This window comes from Stenella coeruleoalba, assembly GCF_951394435.1.
Source record: "Stenella coeruleoalba genome assembly, chromosome: 17".
NCBI classification, from domain to species: Eukaryota; Metazoa; Chordata; class Mammalia; order Artiodactyla; family Delphinidae; genus Stenella; species Stenella coeruleoalba.
This window is the reverse complement of record NC_137163.1, coordinates 59,061,063-59,085,310: the sequence shown is the minus strand read 5'-3', so window position 1 is coordinate 59,085,310 and position 24,248 is coordinate 59,061,063. Positions and strand designations below refer to the sequence as shown.

Here is a 24,248-nt window from a genome sequence, read left to right as displayed (position 1 = left end):
ATCAGTGTTTTTATGTTGCGTAAATTATGAAATTACTGTGGAATATCTGGTAAACTTGATAGGAAACCCCAGATGTCAGCACTTTGCTGGGCAAGATTTAAAGTGGCCCACACCATTAACCCTCATCAGGAGAAGTATCAGTGGGCTAAGTCAAAAGGGCATGCCCATCCATTACCTTCACCCAGGATAATGTGAGAGAGAATCAAAGGGCAGTCAGACAGGGACCTCTATGCTCAGATTCCACTGCCAAGAAATGGCCTAAGTCAGCTCTTGTTGTTGAAGAAAATAACCCTTTAGGAATCAGATTGAATCCTATTTTAAGTTTTAGAGGAGGAAGGATACTATTTAAACATTGATGAAATGTGCCTCTTTTTTTTATCAGCATAGAAATTTATTTGAATTCAAAATAATATGGTTATATTTAGCATAGTGTAATAATTATCTAAAGCACATATCATCGTTGGCTCTGAAACAGTTCTAAAGATGTCATTCTTTTGAAGTCAAAAAATATGCAGTAGGGCTTCCCTGGTGGCGCAGTGATTGAGAGTCCACCTGCCGATGCAGGGGACATGGGTTCGTGCCCTGGTCCGGGAAGATCCCACATGCCGCGGAGTGGCTGGGCCCGTGAGCCATGGCCGCTGAGCCTGCGCGTCCGGAGCCTGTGCTCCGCAACGAGAGAGGCCACAACAGTGAGAGGTTCGTGTACCGCAAAAAAAAAAAAAAAAAAAAAAAGTACGCAGTAAAAATGTACAAGGAAGCAAAAATATTTAAAAAAAACAAGTTTGCTGAGTATCGGAAGTTGTTACAAGCGGGGCACACCAAGATAATGTAACAGAGTCCAAATTACATAACATGCAACAAGGAGTTCTCTTGCATTAACAACTCCTAGAAAATAAACCAGTAATCTCAATGCAAGAATATCACCCCTGGGTTAACAGGCCAAATTTTCTGAGGGACACAGGTAGTAATTCACTATACTTCCCCTTTCTCTAATACCTTTTCTCACACCAATTTCTTTTCTTTCCTCGAGGATAGATTTTATCCTGTTGAAAAAAATTTAGTTTTATTTGTAAAGTGTAGTAAATAATATCCTGATGGAAGTAGGCAGCGTTTTAGCTGAAGATGCTAGGAATCAAACTTCTGAAAAAGGCCAATCAGCTAGCTGGCTAGCAGTTACCATCAGTGGCTTGCAGAAAAAAAAATTACGGATGCTATGTTTGCTAAATAGATAAAAAGAATAAGCACTTTAAAATGGGTGAAAAATCCCAGGATTTATTGTGACCTAGACCAGAGGTCCCTAACCTTTTTGGAACCAGGGACCGGTTTCCTGGAAGCAAATTTTTCCAGGGACTGGGGGCAGGTGTGTGAGGTTCAGGCGGTAATGTGAGCCATAGGGAGCGGCAGATGAAGCTTAGCTGGCTTGCTTGTGACTCACCTCCTGCTGTGCAGCCCGGTTTCTAAGAGGCTGAGGACTGGTACCCGTCCGAGGCCAAGGGGTTGGGGACCCCTGACCTAGACACTCAAAAGCAGACAGTTGGCCTTTGATGAAGCCCATTTTCCTGTGGAGGGAGCCATAAGGGGCTTCAAGACACAATTTGGTTTCAACGGTGTTCACAGCCAGAGGGCAAACTCAGAATGTCTCCTCCTCTTGCAGAAACTGGAACATGGATGAGAAGTCTTTTTTTGAGTAGTCCTTCACGCACATCATCCCTGTAGATCTGATGGGCTTGACTGCCCAGAAGGATTGGGCTCTTCGTGCTGATAGCAGAGCCTCATGCTAATCCCAGATCCTTAGCCATGACTGTTGCTCCGAATCCGCTCTGATAGTAATTAGCTGAGGGAACGCCATCCATCACCCCAGGTACAGGATTATAAGTGTCACGTGACCAACATCGTCCTGAGCTCGTATTTAGGATTTTAGCCAAGAGTTTTGGGTCAAGCCCTAACCTGAGTCCCAGATTCATAGCTTCAGCAGTTCCAATCCTACTAATAGCTAACAGCAAGTTTTTGCAGATCTTCCAAGTCTGGCCAGTCCCAACAGCTCCACGATGCACCACATGGGAGCCCATGCACCACAGCAGCTCAACCCCTCCCATCCTAAATGTGAGGTTGCCAGACTGAGCCGTTCCCACACCACCAGAAACAGGGGCATCCGTGAAAACTGCTCCCATTTTCTCAACTTCTTTGACCAATTCTCTCAAAACCATAGGATCAACAGTACTGGAATCTATTAATAGTGAGTCTTCCTTCACTTTTTTGTGAATTCCATTTGCTCCAGAATAAGCTTCTAGTGCATTGATGCACTGTAATAATTCCGTCAGCTTTTTCGGCTACATCTGCTGCAGAAGACACTACCGGGTTCACCTGCATCTAGAAGCTCTGCACGCATCAGGGAACACATCATCAATAATGAGTGGCTAGCCATGTTTCATGAGATCTTTTGCCATTGGATTCCCCACGTTGCCTACTCCAATGAATCCAACTGGAGTCTTAGAAGCTATTGACCTAGAACACAACGCTGCAAGGCTGGCCACCTCCGGCTGCTGCGGACGACTCCTGTATCAGAGGCCGGAGGTGGCTCCACGGAGACGGGAGGAGGCTGCCACGCTGCCCCCGCCCCTCCTTCCCACGGTGACCTCCTCGACTCCCGGCTCACCCACTGGCTGCTATAGGGTGCGTAGTGCGGAGGGCCGGCTCGGCTGTGGCGATTCTTAATACCTCTTTGTTACTGGGTTACACATACAATTTCACCTAGTGAGCGATTTAACAGAAGGAATTTTTTTCTACGGCATTTTTGTGGCACAGCAGATAGAAGTGAGGTCACTATTTCTTTGAAAAACTGAATTAAAAATTTATAGAAAGTCATGATTCATTCTACAAACATGCTGAGTCAAAGAAACATGAAAATTGATGCGATGGAGGAAGAGTGCTAGACTTCCCTGATGCTCAACTGGGACCTTTCTTCTGGTGTCAGAACATGGTTGTGTAACTCCTTTAATCCCAGTGGATTTTCCAAAAGTTCCAGAATCTTCAGATTTTGGAGCACCTGTTTACTGCCTTTGCCCCCCCACCCATGCCAAACCCTCACCCCACCCCGCACACATTTATTTTTTACCAGTTGTCCTCCGGGGTGTTTTTCTTTGTATAGTTATTGCAGCAGTTTGTTAGACTACTGACCCCCAGTGCAAATGCCCCTCCCCCACACTTTCTCACCCTGTGTAGTTTTGTTCCACCTTGACCTGGGCTTGGTCACGTAACTTGCTTTGGCGCAATGGCATATCAAGAGCTGAAGCTTGGAGAGTACTTGTGCTTTAGGGCTCGTCCTCATGGAAACCTGACATGTTAGGAAGCCTAGCTAACCTAGTGGAGACTAGGCACAGGCCACAACCAGCACCAGTGGCCAGACATGTGAAAGCAACCAGCCCCAGTCCAGCAACCAGATGATGGCAGCCTCAGTAGTCACCTCAGGTGAAAGCAAGATAGATCCACCCAGGAGATCTCAGCCCATTCTGCTGATTCACAAATTGTGAGGAGATAAAGTGCCTGCTGTTTTCAACCACCAAGCTTAGGAGTAGTTCATCACACAGGAAGAGGTATAACTGTCTTCACTGTTAGATTATCTTCCCATTTTATACCATGTTTCCTCTCAAAGGACTGTTCCTTTATCCAAGATTCTAGAAAAGAAACAACAACTGATGAGGCTGATAGAGCCTTAACATTTTTAAAAAGTTTTATAAACTTTTAAAATAACTATGTTAATAAAATCAATATTTATTTTATCACAAAATTATTTTCTTCAGTTGCCTTAAGAAGTAATGCAGAATTGTACTAAGTTTATAAATTTGGAGGCTCTAAAAATGTGTTATTCCTTGGATTCAAGTCCTAGTGTATTTTATGTGGGCATTCACGTTTGCAAAATGATTCCAGGAAATTTGCGATTTCATTTTACAACTTTGGCCTAAGGAGTCTTATGATATTTTACCTGAGAAAAATAATACATTAATTCCACTTTCAGCTATTAAACCCGTGGTTTCCTGTATTTTCTAAATTCCCTATCAGTAAAGAAGACTATGTATAGCATACAAGGCTGTCATGATTAGGAGGAAGGTAGTACAGAAAGAGCCCGCCAAATTAGGCATTGTCCAGTTATGTCAGTATACTAACGGGGGGAGCCACAGGCAGCTTGAAGCCTGGAAAAAAGACAGATACAATGCAATGATTATCCTAAGGATCGGGATAATGATTCCTATGATTTTGTTTTAAAAAAGAATAGCAGAGGATTCTGGGGAAATGATGGTGGCTACAGAGAAGATTTTTATCCCTGAATATGCCACCCCTCCCCTAAATACACCCCCACCCACCCACCCAAAAAAGAAAGAAAAGCATCTAGGATAGCAAGACCAAAAACCCACAGACAACATCTACAACAAGGTGTCCACATGAACTGCAACATACAGCCAGGTAGGAAAAAATCAACAACAGGAAAAAGACCTACATATGTGTATCCCAAGGTGTGTGGGAGGAAGACGAGGGAAGGACTCTCTCTCTCTTTCAGGAGAGCCAGAGGTTACTATGGTTCAAGAACTCACTGAGATTGAAAAACTCGCTGAGAACAGCGGCAGAAACCAGGAGTGAACATTGCAGGTTCCACCTTGCAGCTGAGTGCAAGAACTTTGAAATGTTCTGAGGATGCCAAGTGTTCCGGGGTCTGTGAAACCTTGACACCTATCAAACCAAAGCACCATTCCAGAACTAATCCCCATACTCAACAAAGACAGGAAAGAGGAGGTCTGGGTAAATGGGAATAGGAGGGCCGAGGAGGAAGAGTTTAGAAATTTTAAGGTCATTTTTTAAATTATGTCGTGAAAATAATAGAAGATAGTGAGCCCTGGAGTTCTGAAGCTAGAAATTATCTTCTGATCTATGTTTCCCTCCTAAAGTGGAAACTTATTTCATTTAAAAATGAGTGACAGAAGAGTATTCCATTCACATCCTGTAGAAAATCAGTGAGAAGAAAAAGAAAAAAGAAGGGTGAAAAGAAAGTTCCAGCAAATCCTGAAAGCGTGACAGAAAGACACGTCCACAGAACAAATGAAATTTATTGCCTGATATTGCAGAAAAAGTAAAAGAAATTTTAAAAGGAATAGAAACTGGTTTTAAGAAAAACATAAAAGAAATTAGAAAAATTCAGAAATGAAGTGATTGGAGAATAGGAAGTTTTGAAAAGGTGAAAGAATTCAGTAAGTAATTTGTTTTAAAAAAAAATCATGTCTCGAAAGAAGGTTAAACTAGAAGGAACACAAGTTTGAATAAACACAGTGGATAATGTCTCCTTGGAGAAATAGCTGATTTCAAATACAGCATGAGAAACGAACAAGATGTTCCTGTTACATCTTGTCATACAAGAGAGCTGGGAAGACTTCAAAGACTACTGTGGTTGTATGGAAAGGACTCAGGAGCCAACTTGAACAGGATCCGTGAACCTAAGAGGGGACAATCTCTGCATCGATATTTATAACAACCTCACTGAAAACAACAACAAAGAAAGAAAATACCTCATTCGTCATCTTCGGAAGCTACTTTGGAGTCAATCTCTCTCTCTTTTTTTATTCTTTTTTTGTAAAACTGGTAAATAAAATAAAAGAAGCATTTATTTTTCCTTTCCTAATTAAACTGTAACTCAGGGCAACCAAATAGTTGATGAAATAATATTCTAGCTAGTAAATGAATAATAATCTAATTAGTAGAATATCACCATTTGGTACCCTTAATAAATTAATGGATCTAGGCATTGATCATTAATGGCTGCAACATCAGAGTAAGTTTATAGTTCCTTTTGGAATTAATCAATATTATCTATGAAGTAAACTTGCCAAAAAATCACACCGGAATTATGTCAGTGCTCTAGATCTATCTACCAACTGACAGTAAATACATGGGCCAAAGGAGCATAATAAGTATATAAACATAAAGGGGATGCAATCAGCATAATCCAGACAGTTGGGAACCCTACTGGATGAACGCTTTGAATTCAATGACAAATACTTGCAAGAAAAAGGAGCAAATTGAGTTCTTTTAAACCTATACTTTAAAAGAAAGTGTGTTTGGATCGGCAATCAAATAAATAATGGTTATTAAAATAAAAATACATTTATAGGACAATCAAGGAAACATGAACTGACTGGCTACTTGTTGCTACTAAGGAATTATTATTATTTGGGGATGCGTGATAATGACATATTTGAGCTTAAAAAGGACAGTTCTTGCATTTTAGAAATATGTATACTGACGTTTTCACTGAGAAAAAAAGAAATCTGGAATTTGCTTTAAAATTGCTGGGGATTATGGTGGTAGTAGTAAGAGAGGGTATAGAGAAAATATATTGGCCTGCAATTGATATTTGATGAGAACAATTGATGAAAGTTTCTACTTCTCTCTTTTTACTTCTGTAGATGTTTGAAATTTTCCATACTAAAACATGTTTTATAAATGTAGATGGCTTGCAATTTGCTCTTCTGAGCTCTCAGAAGGCAAAAAGCCATTCTTAAATTAGGAGCTTTCTTCTCTAGCCAAGAATTCTAATGATAATTTTGTCCCAACTGGCCAGAGCACTCAGATTTCTCTGAGATCTGTTGGTGAAAAAAAAAAAAAAAATCAGCACAAACAATAAAGAGGCTCTTTAGTCTTAGAAGAAAACAACGAAGAGTAAAGGCTGGTGCTAGGTCTAGGGCAATAGTGTAATATCAGTATAAGACAAAATATTAGTTTCTTCCAAAATCCACTTGTTACTACTGTGTATACTTTTGCAGCAAAATATCTTTTCTACATTGTCAGCATTAAAGTACATTTACTATTTAGGTAGCATTTACATTATCATATACTCAAAGCCTAGAAATAATCCCCTAGGCTGAAATGACATTAAATCTTATTTTGGCCATTGTAATGTATTCTCCAGTCCTACTTGCTTTGTTTATAACTGTCATAAAAAGGTGTGAGGAGATCTGCCAATATTAATGCCAGGATTCAAAATGAGTTCTCTGTAGCTTGCTTCCTTCAGGATCTTCTGCCCTCAGACCCATGTATTAACTTAATGCCTCAGATTATTGTATATGTCACCTCTTTCCAACTAGAAGACAAGCTCCTTTAAGGGCAGTGACTAGTCTCATCAACATCGAATTTACCCCAACACCAGTGCTTTCAAAATGTGTGTTGCTTAGTATATGTTTGAAGTTATAGAAACAATTCTATTCTAACTAACTAATAATGATACTACTACTACTATTTCTACTACTACTGCTAATAAAATGTATGAAATAGAGTATAAATGGGAAAATAAAGGTAACACTGGAAACCCCAGACTATAAAATGAATTATCCCAAAGCCACCAGCCAATCCATCGACTGTAAACAGTTACTTGTGAATTGGTCAACATTTACATGCATAATTGAGACAAGGGTTAAAACCAATTTTATTACCAAAAAGCACAATTTTTATACCTACAATTTTTGAGCTCAACTAACCTGTAGTTTTAACAGAAATAGATGAGATTCAAAGCGTTCATCCAGGTTCCTAAATGATCCATTTCCGATCTTTCCTTATGAAACAATCAATTATAACTCTAATAATTTGTCAAGGATTCACCCAATCTCTACTTCCTTTATTTTCCAAGGTTTGGTATCATTACAAAATCAAGTCCTTCGGGGGAATATAATAGTTTCAAAATCCCTCATCGATATTATTCACTGAGATAAAATAATATGAAAATTTAAAAAACACTGGCTGGGCTTCCCTGGTGGCGCAGTGGTTGGGAGTCCGCCTGCCGGTGCAGTGGAGGAGGGTTCGTGCCCTGGTCCGGGGGGGTCCCGCGTGCCGCGGAGCGACTGGGCCCGTGGGCCGTGGCCGCTGGGCCTGCGCGTCCGGAGCCTGTGCTCCGCGACGAGAGAGGCCACAGCGGTGAGAGGCCCGCGTGAAAAAACACTGGCTATGTGCTGAGAAATGATCCTTCAGTGAATCACTCAAGGTGCACTAGCATTCAGGCTACACCTGAGGTAGAATTTGAATTCCAAAGTAGACCTTTAAACCACAGCTCATCTTCTCCTTTTAAAACCATTAGGAATAAGCCTGTTGCCTGACCTTTGAGATTCTGCAAAGAGACCATACTTAGATCTTTTGTCTCTTTTAACTTCCCTAGTCCCCTCCTCTACTTTCGGAATAGTGATTCCCAGATAAGTACAATGAGTTCAAACAGTGTGGTTAAAGGGGCAATTAGTCTGCTCTGTGGCCAAGTTACTCACAGAATAAATAAGTTGGCTTTCACAGTTGTTAGTTTCTTCATGGGCTTTGTTTAGAGGGGTCTCAGCTCAAGCAAGCAGCCTGTCAGCAGCCTGAAATAACTCTGCGGAAATCTAATGGCATATACGTAAAATACGTCTATGAAACCTTTTATTCAATCTTAGATGCATACTTTTCCGACTTCTTTAGGCCTGGAAAAGTATATTCAGCTACAAAAGGACGGCAAAGAAAATGTGTATAATCCCTCATGCCCTCCTCACCCCCTAGAACCTTATTTTACCCTTGTTTCATCAGAAAAGGATGTATACTGTAAGAAACATTTTTTAAATTGTTTGACCAAGTATTTAAGTGCGCTAAGTCTCTGTATTTATTAAAGCAAATATAGTTGCCTTTCTGTCCCTTTCTAAAAGAAAGCAAAAGGTACAGTTCTTTTTTCTTAAGACTCAGGGTTCCTGGATATTAATTATTACACTATATTGACACCCAGACATGTTTATAGGAAGCTCTTGAGACACACAGAGCTATTTATTCCCATACTAAACGGCGCTTCTTTTTCCTCTGCCTTCTGCTTGTATTTTTTCTGTTGTGATTATATCCTACTGAGGCTGCTACATGTCTTTGCTTGACTTGAGGTTCTAAAGGTAAGACTGTATATTCCCCTTTTTACAGAATAAAATGGGTTTTATGACTGTTTGCCTTCAGAAGCCTCCTTTTCCACTCATTCTCATTTCCTATCTATGGTGAGGTGTCTAAAACAGATGAGTTAGTTCTGAACTGGTGATATATAAATCAATTATTATTTGATTCATATTCAAAGCAGCTCCCCCTAAAATAGTGGCCTTCCTGCCTGTGGGATGTAGTCTAATCTACTGCCTGGATCTATGCCCCCCAACATCCATATCTTGTCTATTGTTACCTTGGACACTTGTAGGAACTGAGTGAGTTTCTGTTTCTATAGTGGCCATTGACAGACAAATGGATAAAGAAAATATGGCACATGTGTAGAATGGAATGTTGTTCAGCCTTAAAAAATAAGGGAATCTTGCCATTTGCAACAACTTGGATGAATCTTGAGGGCGTTATGCTAAGTGAAATAAGTCAGAGAGAGAAAGACAAACACTGCATAATCTCACTTTTACGTGTAATCTAAAAAAGCTGCACTCACAGAAACCGAGTAGAATGGTGGCCGTCAAGGGCTGGGGAGTGGAGGAAATGGGGAGCTGTTGGTCAAAGGGTATAAACTTCCAGTTATAAGATGAATAAATCCCGGAAGTCTGATGACTATAGTTAACAACACTCTATCGTGACTATAGTTAACAACACTCTATTGCATACTCAAAAGTTTCTGAGATAGTAGATCTTACATGTTCTCATCACACACACACACACAAAAGGTAATTGTGTAAGGTCATGGATGTGTTAACTAACCTTATTGTGGTAATCATTTTGCAATATATACGTGTATCAAATTATGATGTTGTACACCTTAAACTTATACAGTGTTATATGTCAATTATATCTCAATACAGCTGGAAAGAAGAAAAAGATTCAAATGGAGAAGGGTGAGGCTGGTAGAAAAAAGCCACTGCCTTGAGCAGTACCGAGGTGGGCGGAAAGCCATGGGTCTCTATTAGCACTGCTGGGTAGGCTCTGTTCCCACGTGTGGGGAGGGGGTAGGACAGCACAGCTGTGATCCTTATTGCAGACCTTAGGCAGCCTCAGGCAACTTTTCAAAGTTAGATGCTGAAAACCAATAAATGAAATTATAAGGAAGAATTACATAAATGCCTTTATTCTACTTTTGGTCCTCTTGGCAACGTTTTCCATCTAAAAGCTGCACCCTGCAGTTCTCAAAGCAGGAACATTAACATGGGTCAGAAGTTTCCAAACCTTTCATCATCAACCCCTACACCAAAAGAAAAGTTGAAATTTTATGACCCCTAGTATATGAAGTATCTTGTGTGTTTTTAATATTTATCAAGAGAACATTTAACAGTTACCTACTATGTGCCAAGAGAAAATAAAAATAAGACACAGACTTTAAATGCAGACTTTGTTCCAGTATTATTCTTCCTTTTGACTTCAGTATAAGAGCTATTGAGCTATTTGTTGTCCCAGTAAGGGGATAATCAGACAATTACAGAATCCTGTGATCTCTTCCCAAAGTTTGCAACTATAGGGTTGGTCCCAGAAGTGCTCAATAACTTTGTATTTTGATTTAAGGGGAAACTAAAAGACCTTCCTGTCCCAAAGTAACTCTGCTTTGTGGAGACTGGAGGTGCCCTGCAATTGACTCAAGATACTGTTTATTTGTTTAAACAGTTAAATGAGTAGTTTCTATTTAACAAGTGAGCACAAATTTTCACAACAGTACCTACCCCATGACATAACTCAGACAAAAACTCCGAGGGAAAGGAAAACTATATGGGCAAAAAGTCCAGGTTCCATCCACTGTACATGGGATATTGATAGGCTTGTAAAACTTACAGAGGTACCTGGGGGTACCTAGGAACCCTGGATATTTAGTATACAGATCAGCAAAGGATGGTGGAAAATAAGACAACACCAGGTCAGGGGACAAATTAATTAGGTGAAGCTCGTCCTTTATATTCTTTTCCCTTCTGATATACCACTGCTCTTTCCTGTCCAGAATATGTTCTGTAACCTCAGTAGACCTACACACACACACATACACACACACACACACACACACACACACACATACACACAGAGACATGTGTGTAGCACACAAACATGCACACATGCATGCATGTACACATACATGGAGTCCCCAGTCTTCTCAGTTAAAATTCAGCTTGTAGTAACTAAAGAAAATTTATAATGCCCTATATTTTATAGATTTTAAAAATACTTGCACTTTAATAGAAAACTTTTAATGTCTGAAAATCCTTTCTGACAAAGGAAGTTATTTCTGATATTGGAGGTTGACAGTTTCACAGAGAAAACTTCAGGAGCACAGAGACATGCCTGACCCTCTCCCCACGCACCATCTGGGGAAAATTCACCAACACATAGGCTCAATCCCTCTGCTAAGTCAAAACCAAGTTTACCAACATCATTATTTCACAGAGAATAACTTACCTCATGTTAGGCATTCACACGTATTTTATTTGTTGAAGACAGGAAGAAGATATAAAGGAGGGAATCATCTGAAATTACAGAGTAGAGCATTTAAGTCAATATAGATATTTAAATTGAAGGTAAAATTAAATTATAATTTGAAATTATATGTGGAGTTTTATTTCCTAAAGAATATTTTGGAAAATTCAACTTCTATTTTAACTTATATTTTCAGAGAAGGTATTTAGTCCAAATGAAGAATATCTTCAATTATTGTTCTCCTATTGCAAGCAAAAAAGGATTTATACTTCTTTTCATGAAATATGGTTGTTTGACAACAGAAGAATAAATATTTTATATTTTTAGAAACAACAGTCAGGCTACTGATATTCTTAATGAGTTTTAATAAATCTGAATGCTTCTTATCATCTACTCTTTAGCTTGTACCTGAGGAGTTGAATACCTCCGGGAAGATACGTGCTCCAGACCCGTAAATATGCAGTTCACAGAGCCCACCACCAGAGGGCAATAAAGAAGTAAAATCTTGAAACCATGTAGTGAAAATAGTGGGAGTTTAAATAAAAGCAACATTTCACAGTATGCTTTTCTGACCAATGTTATATCTAATAACTTAATGGATTATATGTACATGGATTCTGAAAAGTCAGCAGCACACTTCATTGGTCAATTTCTATGATAAGGGGAACGTAATTTGAGTGTAGAAAAACAGTATACTTACATCTTAAAATTCCACCCCTACAGAATCTACTCACTATTGAAAAATGGTAAAAATAGCTTTCTGTGTCTCAGTGACCAGTGAACATTTTCAAGAGTAGAATTTATCTTCCTATGATGCTCAAATACACAGGAAAAATGCATATCTAGGACAATGGATAAACTCTATATGACATGTGAAAATAATTATTCAAATGGAAAAAGTATAAGATCTACAAGGAACAGTTTTATATGCATTAGTGTGGATATATGCATAAAGAGGCTCTAAGAAACATAAAAATCACTTCCAGGAAGTAATTTTAGGTGGAAGAGAATTAACATGGATGAGCAAGAAAAGAGAGTTAGTTTTAAAATAGTTTCATTTACTTTTTTTTTGTTTGTTTATTTATTTGTTTTATTTATTTGGTCTTTGGAATATAAGGAAACAGTGGCTTTCAGATCAGTATCCCAGTGGAGCAAAGGGACCGAGGTCTATGCTGGAGCCCAGGCATTGTCTGACTATCTTGTAATAATACTGGTGAAATACAGCCAAATCATTTGAACTACAAGCATCCTCTCTGACAATATTCTTAAGACATCAACATTATATATTAAAGAAAGTAAAGAGAGAATACTATTTTCTTTAGAGAGAAAATACAGATTCTGGATCAAATCAATAATGTCAGCAAACCTCATGGGTATAAAACATTCTGCTGCCTATCATTTAGAACATGCCTCTAGAAGAGGGAAACTGGGTGATAATTTCCCCAGATTTTATATTTAATTCAAATATTTTAGATAAGAGGCATCTCTAGTAAAACACTGTATTATTGATTCTTTCCAATATGATAGCTCACAGGAGTTCCTCTTTCCTTCTCAAATACATATGGGGAAATGGAGGTGGGTGTGGGTCAGAGGAACTATCTAAATAGAGCATAGTAATCAACAGTTTGTTTTTTAAAAATAGAAATTTCTATTTAAATTGTTTCCAGAGACAGAAACACACAGAGACAATTCCATGTGACAACAGTGGAAGAGACCAGAGTGATGCAGCTGCAAATCAAAAAACTGCCAACACCAGTGATTGATGGCCACCACCAGAATCTGGTTAAGACAAAGAAGGATCCTCCCCTTGAGGCGTCAGAAAGAACATGGCCCTCTCAACACTTTGAGTTTGAACTTCTGGCCTCTAGAGCTGTGATAAAATAAATTTCTGTTCTTTTAAGCTAACAATTTTGTGGTATCTTGTTATGGTAGCCCTAGAGATGACTGTATTTGATTCCTGAGATGGCAACTGTATTTTGACTATGTAATGACTATTCCAAGATGATCAACAGACACAAAGATAAAGGCAAAACTGAGACTAAGCCCAGTTCTTTTTATTCCCAGAATAATAAATGACTTTTTAATTAATTTAGATCTCTTTGTCTAACCCCTCTGCTTTTCAAAAGAGTATGTGGGACCAATCAAGTATTAATATGTTATACTTTCATTTTAATTCATCTCAAATTATTTCTAATTCCCCTTATGAGTTCTTACTTGACCCATGAATTATTTAGGAATATATTGTTTAATGTCCATTTGTGATTTTCAACAAATTTCTTTCTGTTAACGATTTCTTATTGCATTCTGTTGTCATCTGAGAGCACCCTTTGTATTGTTTATATCCTTTAAAATGTACTGAAATTTGTTTTATGGCCTAGCATATAGTATATCCATGTGCATTTGAAAAGAATGTATATTCTGATGCTGTTGGGTGGAATGTTTTATACATGGCTGTTAGGTCTAGTTGATTGATAATGCTGTTCAAGTTTTTTTTAATTTTCTTGTTGATTTTCTATCTGTTCTGCTATTGAAAAAAAGGTATTAAAGTATCCAACTATTATTGTAGAACTGTCTGTTTCTCTTTTCCATTGTGTCGATTTCACTTCATTATATTTTGAGGTTCTGTTGTTAGGTGCATATAAGTTTATAATTATTATATATTCTAGATGGAATAATCATTTTATCATTTTAAAATGTTTGTCTCTAGTAAAAATTTTCGTCTTAAAATATATTTTTTTCTGATATTTTCTTAGCCACTCCAGTTTTGTTGTTTTGTTTTGTTTTTTTGTTACTGTTATGGTATATCTATTCCAACCCTTTTACACTTTACCTATATATTTTCTTGACTCTAAAGTGGGTCACTTGTAGGCAGCATATGTTTGGATCATGTTTTTCCTTTTTTTTATCCAGTCTGAAATTTCTGTCTTTAGATGGAATGTTTAACCTTTTCATATTAAATGTAATTAATATTTAATTTTGTAATTTTTATATTAAATGTAATTCATGTAGGATTTATGTCCAACATTTGTGATTTATTTTCCAAGAGTCACATTTTTTTTCCTAATTCCTCTTCCTCTATTACTGACTCATTTGTTGTTGTTGTTGTTGTTAAAAAGATATTTTTTAGTGTACAATTTCAATCTCCTTATCTTTTACTATATTTTTGAATTATATTCTTAATCCTTGCTCTAAGGATTACAAATAACATCTTAAGTATAAACATCTAGTTTTGATTAATACCAACTTAATTTCAATAGTATAAAAAACTTTTCTCCTCCTTTACATTGCCCTCCTTTGTGCTGTTACTGATATAAAAACTCCATTTTTAGACATTATATGCCTATAAACAGTTATAATTATTACTTTATGTTGGTGCCTTTTAAATCAGATAGAAAAAAAGTTAGAATAAAATACATTCATATTAGTTTTTATATTTACCTCTGCAGTTACCTTTCTTGATGTTCTTTATTTCTTCATATGGATTTAAGTTACTGACTTATGCTTTTATTTTTGTCTGAAGGGCTCACTTTAATAGTTCTTGTAGCACAAGTCTGCTAGGAAAAAATTCTCTTAAGTTTTTAATAAAAGTATTGAAATTTTCATGTCATCCTTCTGCAATGGCCATGGTAATCTCTGCATCATTCCAACTTTAGTAGATACGTTGCCAAAGTGAGCATTTAGTATGTACTCTTATATGGTACAAAATTTAAAGTGTTAAAGATTATGAAGTTATAGACACAGGTTTACTTGTTTCGAGACCATTTCAAGAGCATATTTGGGCAATGCTAATATTGGCATTTCAAATTCAGTGCTACCATGTAGCAAGATAAAATAGATGAACCTCAAGTCATGATATTTTTTTCCTGATAACATAAGGTTAAGGTTAATTATCAGTTGTCACATTTTTTCCAGTATTTTTTAGTTAGCTTTTAACTTAGCATAAGTGAAATGAAAGGATGGTAAGTTTTGCATTAATTCCTGACCCAAAACAGAACTTTTGAAGATGAAAGTCCATTAACAGAGCTCTGTGTTTCCTGTGAAAAATAAATCTGTCCCACCCCCTGAAAAATTCATGAATATTTTACAAATTGTATGTTCAGGAAGCTATTCTAGCCTTCTATTAAAAAAAAAAAAAACACAATATAGAAATATTTATTTCCTTCATGTAGTAGTAATATACATGTTATTTAGAAAATGTATAGTGAATTTTGGTTTGCTCATCTTCTGAAAAACTCCTAAGAAAAAACACACTTCTGAGAATTTCAGCCTTATTTCTACATAAGTTATCTAATCTATAAAACATTATGCATGCTTTGGATAATCATCTAAATAATTACTATTCTAGCCTTTTAAGTGGTTTCAGTGCACACATAATTTTCTCTACCCATACCCCCATTTTTCCCAGTTAAATTGATTAAGTGATTTTTTTCTTTAGTCACATATTATATTTAGGTATGTTCAGGCCTCCTCTTCTGAACTCATTTCCTGGTAACAAAGAAGTAAGGCATAGATGCTGTTTCTGACTCCCAGGGAAGTTTAGGCTCTGGCATGCTGGACTAGGCAGGGCCTAGCATCACCCTGTTTATGTGGAATATGTGAAACTGGTGAGTTTCTAATCATCTCAAAGAGACATTTAACAAGACTGAAGGTTCTGGAGAGAGAATGTATTTTATTGCCATCATTTTAATTTCACCATATGTCTAGATAATTCATGCTTTTGGTGCAAAATTCAAAAGTAACAGTGGTGGGCTTCCCTGGTGGCACAGTGGTTGAGAGTCCGCCTTCGGATGCAGGGGACACGGGCTCGTGCTCCGGTCCGGGAACATCCCACATGCTGCGGAGCGGCTGGGCCTGTGAGCCATGGCCGCTGAGCCTACGCGTCCGGAGCCTGTGCTCCGCAACGGGAGAGGCAACAACAGTGAGAAGCCCGCGTACCGAGTAACAGTGGTGAATGAAAAGTAAATCTTTTATACAGTTTTCCCGAAGCCACCCATTTCCCCCTCCTAGAGGTAATCATTTTTACCAGTTTCTTTTATATTTTTCAGGGGCAGTTTAGGCATATATTAACATGTGCTATATAGAGGATAATTCCTCTTATTAGGGTAAATTCGTGTGCTTTTTTTTTTTTCTGAATTGTAGTATGCAGGAATCGGAAGTCTCTGGCAAGAAGAGAGTTAAAAGGAGAGAAGCTAGCTTCAGTATAATCTTTATTATCTCCTCATTCTCTCTTATCCAAATATCATCTTTGCATCTCATCAGTAAAAGATTCATTGGTTTTGACTGTGCTGATCTGCTCATTCAGGGAAAAGGATGGTGTGGCTCTGGGGTTCTGAACTCTATGGATCTATACATTCATGAGCATGCTGAAATCCTGTCTGGGTTTTTCTATGCTTTGGGCACAGCAGTCATGCTGCTCTCTGCCTTTTAATATCATCTTGGGGATTCGCTTTACCTCTCTCCTTAACTGAATCTCTTGTTTTCTGTGTCCCATATTTTCCTCATTTTTAGTTTGCTATCTCATATTTGTTGAACATTCAGTACAGTTGCTTTGTGAGAAACAGTATGTAGTAAGCATATTTTTTGAGATTGTGCACATCTCCAAGTCTTTATTCTAACCTTTGCTTAAATAATAGTTTAAGCAAGTATAGAACTCTAGGTTAGATATCATTTTCCTTCAGAACATTGAATATATGAATCCATCAATCTACCTTTCAGCATTGCTGTTGAGTATTCTGAAGCAATTATGACTCTTAATGATATATGTATGTGTCTTTTTTTTAAAAATTTCTCTCTTCTTGTGAGTAAATGGAACCGTATATTTGTTCCTAAGGGTTGTTCCTAACTTCACAATGATATGCTTAATTTAATCTGTTACCTTGGGTGTTTGGTAGATCCTTTCCATTAAGAAATATATGTTCCTTGTGTGAGGAAATTCCTAATTCCAAAATTCCTCCTTCTAAAGCTTTTCTCTGGTATGTCCTTCTGGAACTCATATTATTCAGATATTGCATCTCTTGAATGGGCTTTCCAATTTTCTCTCTTTTTTTCCACCTATCTGTCTTTTTGTTCTATTTCTTATAGATTTTCCAAATTAATCTTCCAGATCTATTTTTTTTCTGCTTATTCTCTACTGTGTTTTTAACGCTTTCAGAAAGAAGCTTAAGGGTTGAAATAGGGATGCCTAGAAGAACTAGCACATAGAGCAAAGGGCTGGGAACTGTGATGCACATTCATCTATATTTCTTTAGATTTCATGAAAGGTGCTTGGCACATAACAGACTCTCAATAAATAAATGGTTGTGGAATAAATAAGTAGATAAATAAGTAATAAGTCCTAGATTCTAGTCCCAACGTATACTTCTTTCCCACTTCACATTGGCATGGTAGTGTCCTCTCTTGGTTTCGTTTTCTAACTAGCAATTTCAGACTACATTTTCTCTCTGCCACTGAGAGCATTAACATTATCTGATTCTAGCAATGTTATATATATATATATAGATAGATAGATAGATATAGATATAGATATATGCACACATACAAATTTTAGTTAACTGAAATTTTTAAATCATCTCATATATAGAACTTGCTATACAGGTAAAGAGTGATTTAAGATGGGGAAAAGAATTGAGCTCTTTAGTACTTGAAATCCACTAAAAATCTGTTCCAATTTATTATATTTTTGCTAGACCTGAACTATTTACCTTTAGTAGATAAACCAGAAAAAAACAGCAGTACTGCAATTGGTAAACTAAGTTATTTGAATACATTTCAAAATGATTTCTATATCATGTACTATACAGAGATCTAGCCATCCACATTGGTTCATTAAAATGTAAAACAGTTTCCTACAATTCTGCTCATTAAGCAGGGGTCACACAAAGAATTCTCCTGTGATGTGGAACAGTGCGAAAGTTTTATGTATCTTGATACTGATTAAAGGGAAGCTATCAGGCTTTGTCTTACAGTAATTTCATATTGTTTTAAAAGTTTAAACATGAGTCCTCCAAATTCTAGACATCTATACCTTTAAATCAGTCAGGCAACAGCTAGATCTTTTAATATGTTAGATCCATTTGCCAATCCACTTCTTTAAAAAGCATACTTTTCATTCCTCTTTTTAAATAAAAGCATTGTCTACACTGATTCCATCATTACCATTGGAAATGTTTATCTGCCAAATGAAAAAGAACAGTACAAATTAGAAACACTGATACATCTTCTGACATTATTCATTTAGAAGCTAGTTCTCAAATTGTCATTACATTTACCACATAAAAATTACAAATGATTTGTTTGGAGGCCTACGGCTATTTCTAAATTCAAGATGTTTGGACAACTGTAGATAAAGTTTCATTATCAGACTGAACTCAATATGCTGTAATTATGAATAAATCAGGATGATTTCTGCTCTGTGAACTTGTTATTAATGTACTCAGGCCAAGCATCAGGAAACATCATTCTTCAAAATTATACAAGTGTATTTCTCAGCCAAAAATGTAAAAAATAATGTTTGAAAATCAAGGTCAAGGATTGGTTGGATGATGTTTATGCTTCTATCATCTGATTGTTTCCATCTTTATTCTATTCCATGAAACACAGACTAGGCTTATACTTCCACAAGGCCTGTGTTTCCCCATTTATTAGCACTTATCACACTTGAAATTATTACTTAAATATCTATTTTCTCCAATAAACAATAGGTTCATTAGGCCAGGGACTTCTGCTGTCTTATTTTCTTCTGTAGGTCTACACTATCATATTAGGTGCCAAGGAATATTTGTTGAATAACTGAGTTAATTAATGATAAATGAATGGAGAAGCCTACTTTCTCAGGCTGACAATTGAACTAGAGAATGGAAGTTGGAAAATTTGAATTGAATTTCCACAATTTTTATATAGTGATAATTTGTTTAAAATTTGGTATGTAAAATGTTATATACAATAGAGTTAATAAATAGTAGAGAAAAGTGGTGTCAGAGGGAGCTGAAGATGTAAATTTCAAGTTACCTGAGTCCTAGGAAAAGTGAGAACCAAAAGAAATTTATATTCTCTATTTAAGTATTTAAGAAACAGAACTTAAGAATTTATCAGTATACTGAATTATTATGATTTCTAGACTAATCATAATTCATTCAAATGACATATGAGATGTAGCCTTCTCAGAATATTTACCATGTTAATCAAATGAAGAATTACACTGAAATTTGAGTTTACTTTTCCGCTATAACAAAATTTTCTACTTAGGTAAACATGAGATTGACATTTTGGAGAACTGTTTTCTCAGTACAGAAAACTTTTGCTTATTTTACATTTTGTGTTCTTAAAGTGATTTTCTAATATTTTCTTTTTATATACTGATATTTTATTTGTAAAGAATATGTAAAGTTTCCCTGTAGGCATGACGAGCATGACTAGAATGCTACATAGCAGTGCTTTAGATATAATCTAAAAATTGTCCTTATGTGCAATAGTAGAGACCAATGATTCATGAAATTGCTCAGTGTTGTGCATAGTCCTTCTTATAGAACTAATAGTTTATATGAGACATTTTTCTTCAAACGTTGAAATCAAAATATAAACTCTACTCAGTATGTCAGCATTTACATTAAAATGAATTTTTTACTTATGGGAAAAGCTTTAATTAAGTGTATTTAAAAGTTTGGAAATCAGCAGGACGTCTATCATTGTGAACAATTTAAATGTTTCTCTCCCTACTTGGTTTGGAATAAAATAAGAAATGGGGAAAAAAAATACTCCACCCAGGAGGGAGGTCCTTCTTTTGCCTACCAACAAAGCTATTAACCTATCTGCAGCTGTACCAGTATACTCAGCTCCCCTTCTCTGAAAGGGAAGAAATGTCCATTTCCTACCAAAGGCTATTGCTCTCTTTGTGCTCAGGGTTCCATCCTATTTCAGCACTCAAGATTCCACTTTTGAAACTAGCTCATTTTGTACTGCACCATCAATTTCTTCCTTTATGCCTGATAATTCTCCAAAATACATAAGTATATCCTAATATCTCTCATTTTATTGATTTTTAAAGCATATATTAGTAACTTTCATTCTGCCAAAAAAGGTTCCTTTGTTTAAAATCTCTGCCCATAAAATCTATGTCTCTTCTAACAATCTCTTCTTGTGAGATACAATCTCTTCTTGTGAGATACAATCTCTTCTTGTGAGATACAAGAACCATTTCATAACTCCTTAGATGAGGTTTTCCTTGAGTACCCAAGGTAAGAACCCTCCATTGCTTTCTATCATGCCTCATTGTTAATTTCCTTTATTTTACCAATTACAATCTGAACATATTATAATCATTTTATAACTTGTTCATTTAATCTTTCTCATCAAAGTAGCATGTCGACTCTTTGAGGCAGATCCTTTAACTCTCTTGTTCATCCCTGTTTCTTAAACTCCTAACAAAGCTCAGAACATAGTGGTTACCTAATATGTGTGTATAGAATGAATGAAAGACCTATACCACTTCCTTTAGAAGAATTAACAGTCAACCCTAAGTAACTGTGCAAAAGAGGCAAAATGTCTTGTTGCCACTTGCATTTCTCTATCCTTCCTCCCTTCTTTCTTATAAATACCTTATACCCTCTTGCTTTTTAGTGTAATATTCTACCCAGTATTTTGCCCTTTAGACAGGCTTTATTCTCCAAATTAATCACTTATTTCAATAATTACTCAACTCAAGTAGTCCATGTACTTTAGAGAATGTTATTTAATTAATTCATAATGAAGCAGAAATTAAGATTTGTATTTTCTTCCCTGCCTGATTTTCCAAGTACATCTTAAGTTATGTAAAGGAGCAATCATTTTGTGGTTGGCAGGAAATCAGGCTCTGTCTGGTTCTCCAAACATCTTCACTAATTCCCAGAGAAATCTGTGTAACTGTTCCCCAAACAACATTTACTACTTCTTCCACTATCATGTAATATTGGTTTGGAGAATAGATACTAAATTTTCTAACACTACTTTCGTCATCTTTACCCTTCCAAACCTTATTCTTCTCCTGCTTTTCTCATCTTTATTAATGGGACCATCATCTATCTTGATAATATAAATGACCATCATGATATGGCTTTATTGCTCAAGGCACAAAAAGGTTATCAACTTCTTTCACCGCCTACATATTTAGTCACCAAGTGCTGTCAGTCGTACTCAAAAAATAACATGAAATCCATCCAATGTTTTTCTTATTTACATTTCTACTTGTTCTTTCTTAGTTGAGGATGTCGAACTGTGCCAGTGAGATAAGCTCTCCTCCACACAACCCCTTCTCCAAACAGCGAGTACGATCTTGCTGAAATGCCAATTTTCAGGCTATTTCTACATATAACAAGAAAATACTTCCTTAAGGATCTAGCCCTCGCCTTCCTTCTCAAAGTGAACTCTCAACTTTGCAATATAGAGAATATGGTAATTATAACTAAAACATCAACTTTATTGAGGATTTACTCTGTTCCACGTGGCATTCTAAATATTCTACCTGAATAATCTCATCTATTTCTTATAACACACTAAGAAAAAAGTACTATCATTAAAATAAATTTTAAAAGGAATAAAGTGAAGCCTAGATAGGTTAAGTAATTTTCCCACACTGAGGAAGGGAGCCAGGATTCAAACCCAGGCTAGTCTGCCTCCAGAACTCACATTCTTGTTAGAATTTTTTTTTTAATTGAAACATATTCGACATATAACACTGTGTAATGTCAAGGTGCGTGACATGTTGATTTGATACATTTGTATACTGCAGTATGATTGCCATTGTAGCTTTAGCTAGCACCCCTTTGACATCAAATAATTATCATTCCTTAACGACCACACAATACAGTGTCTTGCTATTTCCACATTAAACAAACAAACAAAAAGGTTGTGTTGTCTCTTGTCTCTATCATTGCCGTGCAAAGAATCTGAGGCTTAGAGAGGGTAGATAAATTTCTCAAGTTTGCAAGTCTAGTAAAATTATAAGTTGACCCTGAACCCAGGCTACTCTGAATCCACCTTGCTGTCCCTCTTCTGGCATTGGACTCTCTGGCCCCTAAGATGAGATGGAGAGGCCCACAAACACTCCATCTTCCAACATATTTTTGACCACAGACTGCAATTAGCCGACTTTCTTAAATGCCTTGAGGGCTATACGTGACAATGTTCAAGAAAGGAACGATGCTGTAGGAGGATGCTGGCTATTTCCTTCTCTCCAAATGCCATCTCTATCAGCAGTTTAAAGTAAATCTGGGAGAACATCAAATCTATGCAATTTTCTTTTGAACTATGAAGAGAAAACTTTAATTTGTATGAACTAAAGCATGTGATTAAAGCATGAAATTCTTTCCAGTCGTGACGATGAGAAATGTTTGAAATGAATTAGTCTCCATACCACATTAATGCAGTCATCCCAAGGGCCAATAGCAAGGAACACTTCAATGGTTCAAGTGCATCCGTGAGTGGTTACCCAAGCTGCATGTAGATTCAGAAACAGCTTCTGTTTTGAGTGACGATCAAGAGGTGCTGAAACTCGATAGGACATTGTCATTATAAGTCAGATCTGGCAAATGCTTTAGTACCCAACACAAACTACAACTCAAAAATTCTTTTACTTTTTTCCCCAAGGCATAGAGTGTCAGAAGATATTTTAGACATTCCTTACACTGAAAAAAAAGTAAACACATCTGAACATATCTGTGGGCTAAAAAATTAGCCTACAGAGATTTTGCTGTTGTTGATCCCAGACCATATAATTTCAAATAAACAATAATAAAAACAGTATGTAATAGTTCTAACCCATGATCTACATTAAAAATCAGTTAATTTTGAAAGTATATTTATTACAAGAGGTATGAATCATAAATATCCTTTGGCACAATAGATAAATATATACTTTTGTAGTATCTAAACCTCCTCTATCTTGGTAGAAAGACAAGCTTAACTATTGTAATTGGTATGGACAGACATTCATTCTATAAATATTTAGGCTCTGACATTCGAAGTATGTAACTGAGAAGAGCAAAACACAGTCCTGTTGATGAACTGAATAGACTGAGGAAGACATAAACATAAGCAAGGCAGTTTCTTTATTGCATTATGTTTTATTTACTTTTAGACACTAGGTATGAATAAAGCCACAGGTGTCCCGTCTCCCATTATGCTTTCACTGGAGAGTATGTCTTTCTGGCTCTTCTGTTTCTACAATAACATTATTCAAAAGATAAATCTATTTCACTTTTATTAACTAGGAAGTAATTTAATATGGATGATTTGAATAATTCTTTATGAAAATATATATTTTATGACAAATATGTTGCTTGAAGTGTTAGGGTCTGATACATGACAATCTAAACCGTTATTACTCAATGCAAAATAGTCAAAGGCAAGTTCTAGCTGTATCAAGCTGAAACCTTCCTCACTCCCAATAATTCTCCCATTAAGACACAAACATAATCATGCCAATTCCAGAGGCAGAATATATGAACAGAGCCATCTGTTTAAAGCAGTACTACTGCTGGGAAAACACAAGAACATAAGAAAAAATCTTTACTCGAAGGAAAAGGCAAATAGCAAAAATAATGAACTTTAAAGTTAAAGACAGAGAAAAACTCTCTTCAAACATGAAATAGAGGGCTTCCTTGGTGGTGCAGTGTTTAAGAATCTGCCTTCCAGTGCAGGGGACATGGGCTCAAGCCCTGGTCCAGGAAGATCCCACATGCAGCGGAGCAACTAAGCCTGTGCGCCACAACTACTGAGCTTGCGCTCTAGAGCCCGCGAGCTACAACTCCTGAACCCGCGTGCCACAACCACCGAAGCCCATGTGCCTAGAGCCCATGCTCCAC

General features: G+C 36.7%; 1 pseudogene across 1 annotated transcript; it reads right to left on the bottom strand.

The window, feature by feature from the left end:
- Positions 1-1,630: 1,630 nt before the first annotated feature.
- Positions 1,631-5,567, bottom strand: LOC307176385 (3-hydroxyisobutyrate dehydrogenase, mitochondrial-like; annotated as a pseudogene). Its single transcript has 2 exons — positions 5,556-5,567; positions 1,631-2,666 (listed from the first exon to the last, which is right to left on the bottom strand). The product of its transcript is annotated as a 3-hydroxyisobutyrate dehydrogenase, mitochondrial-like (transcript).
- Positions 5,568-24,248: the final 18,681 nt, after the last annotated feature.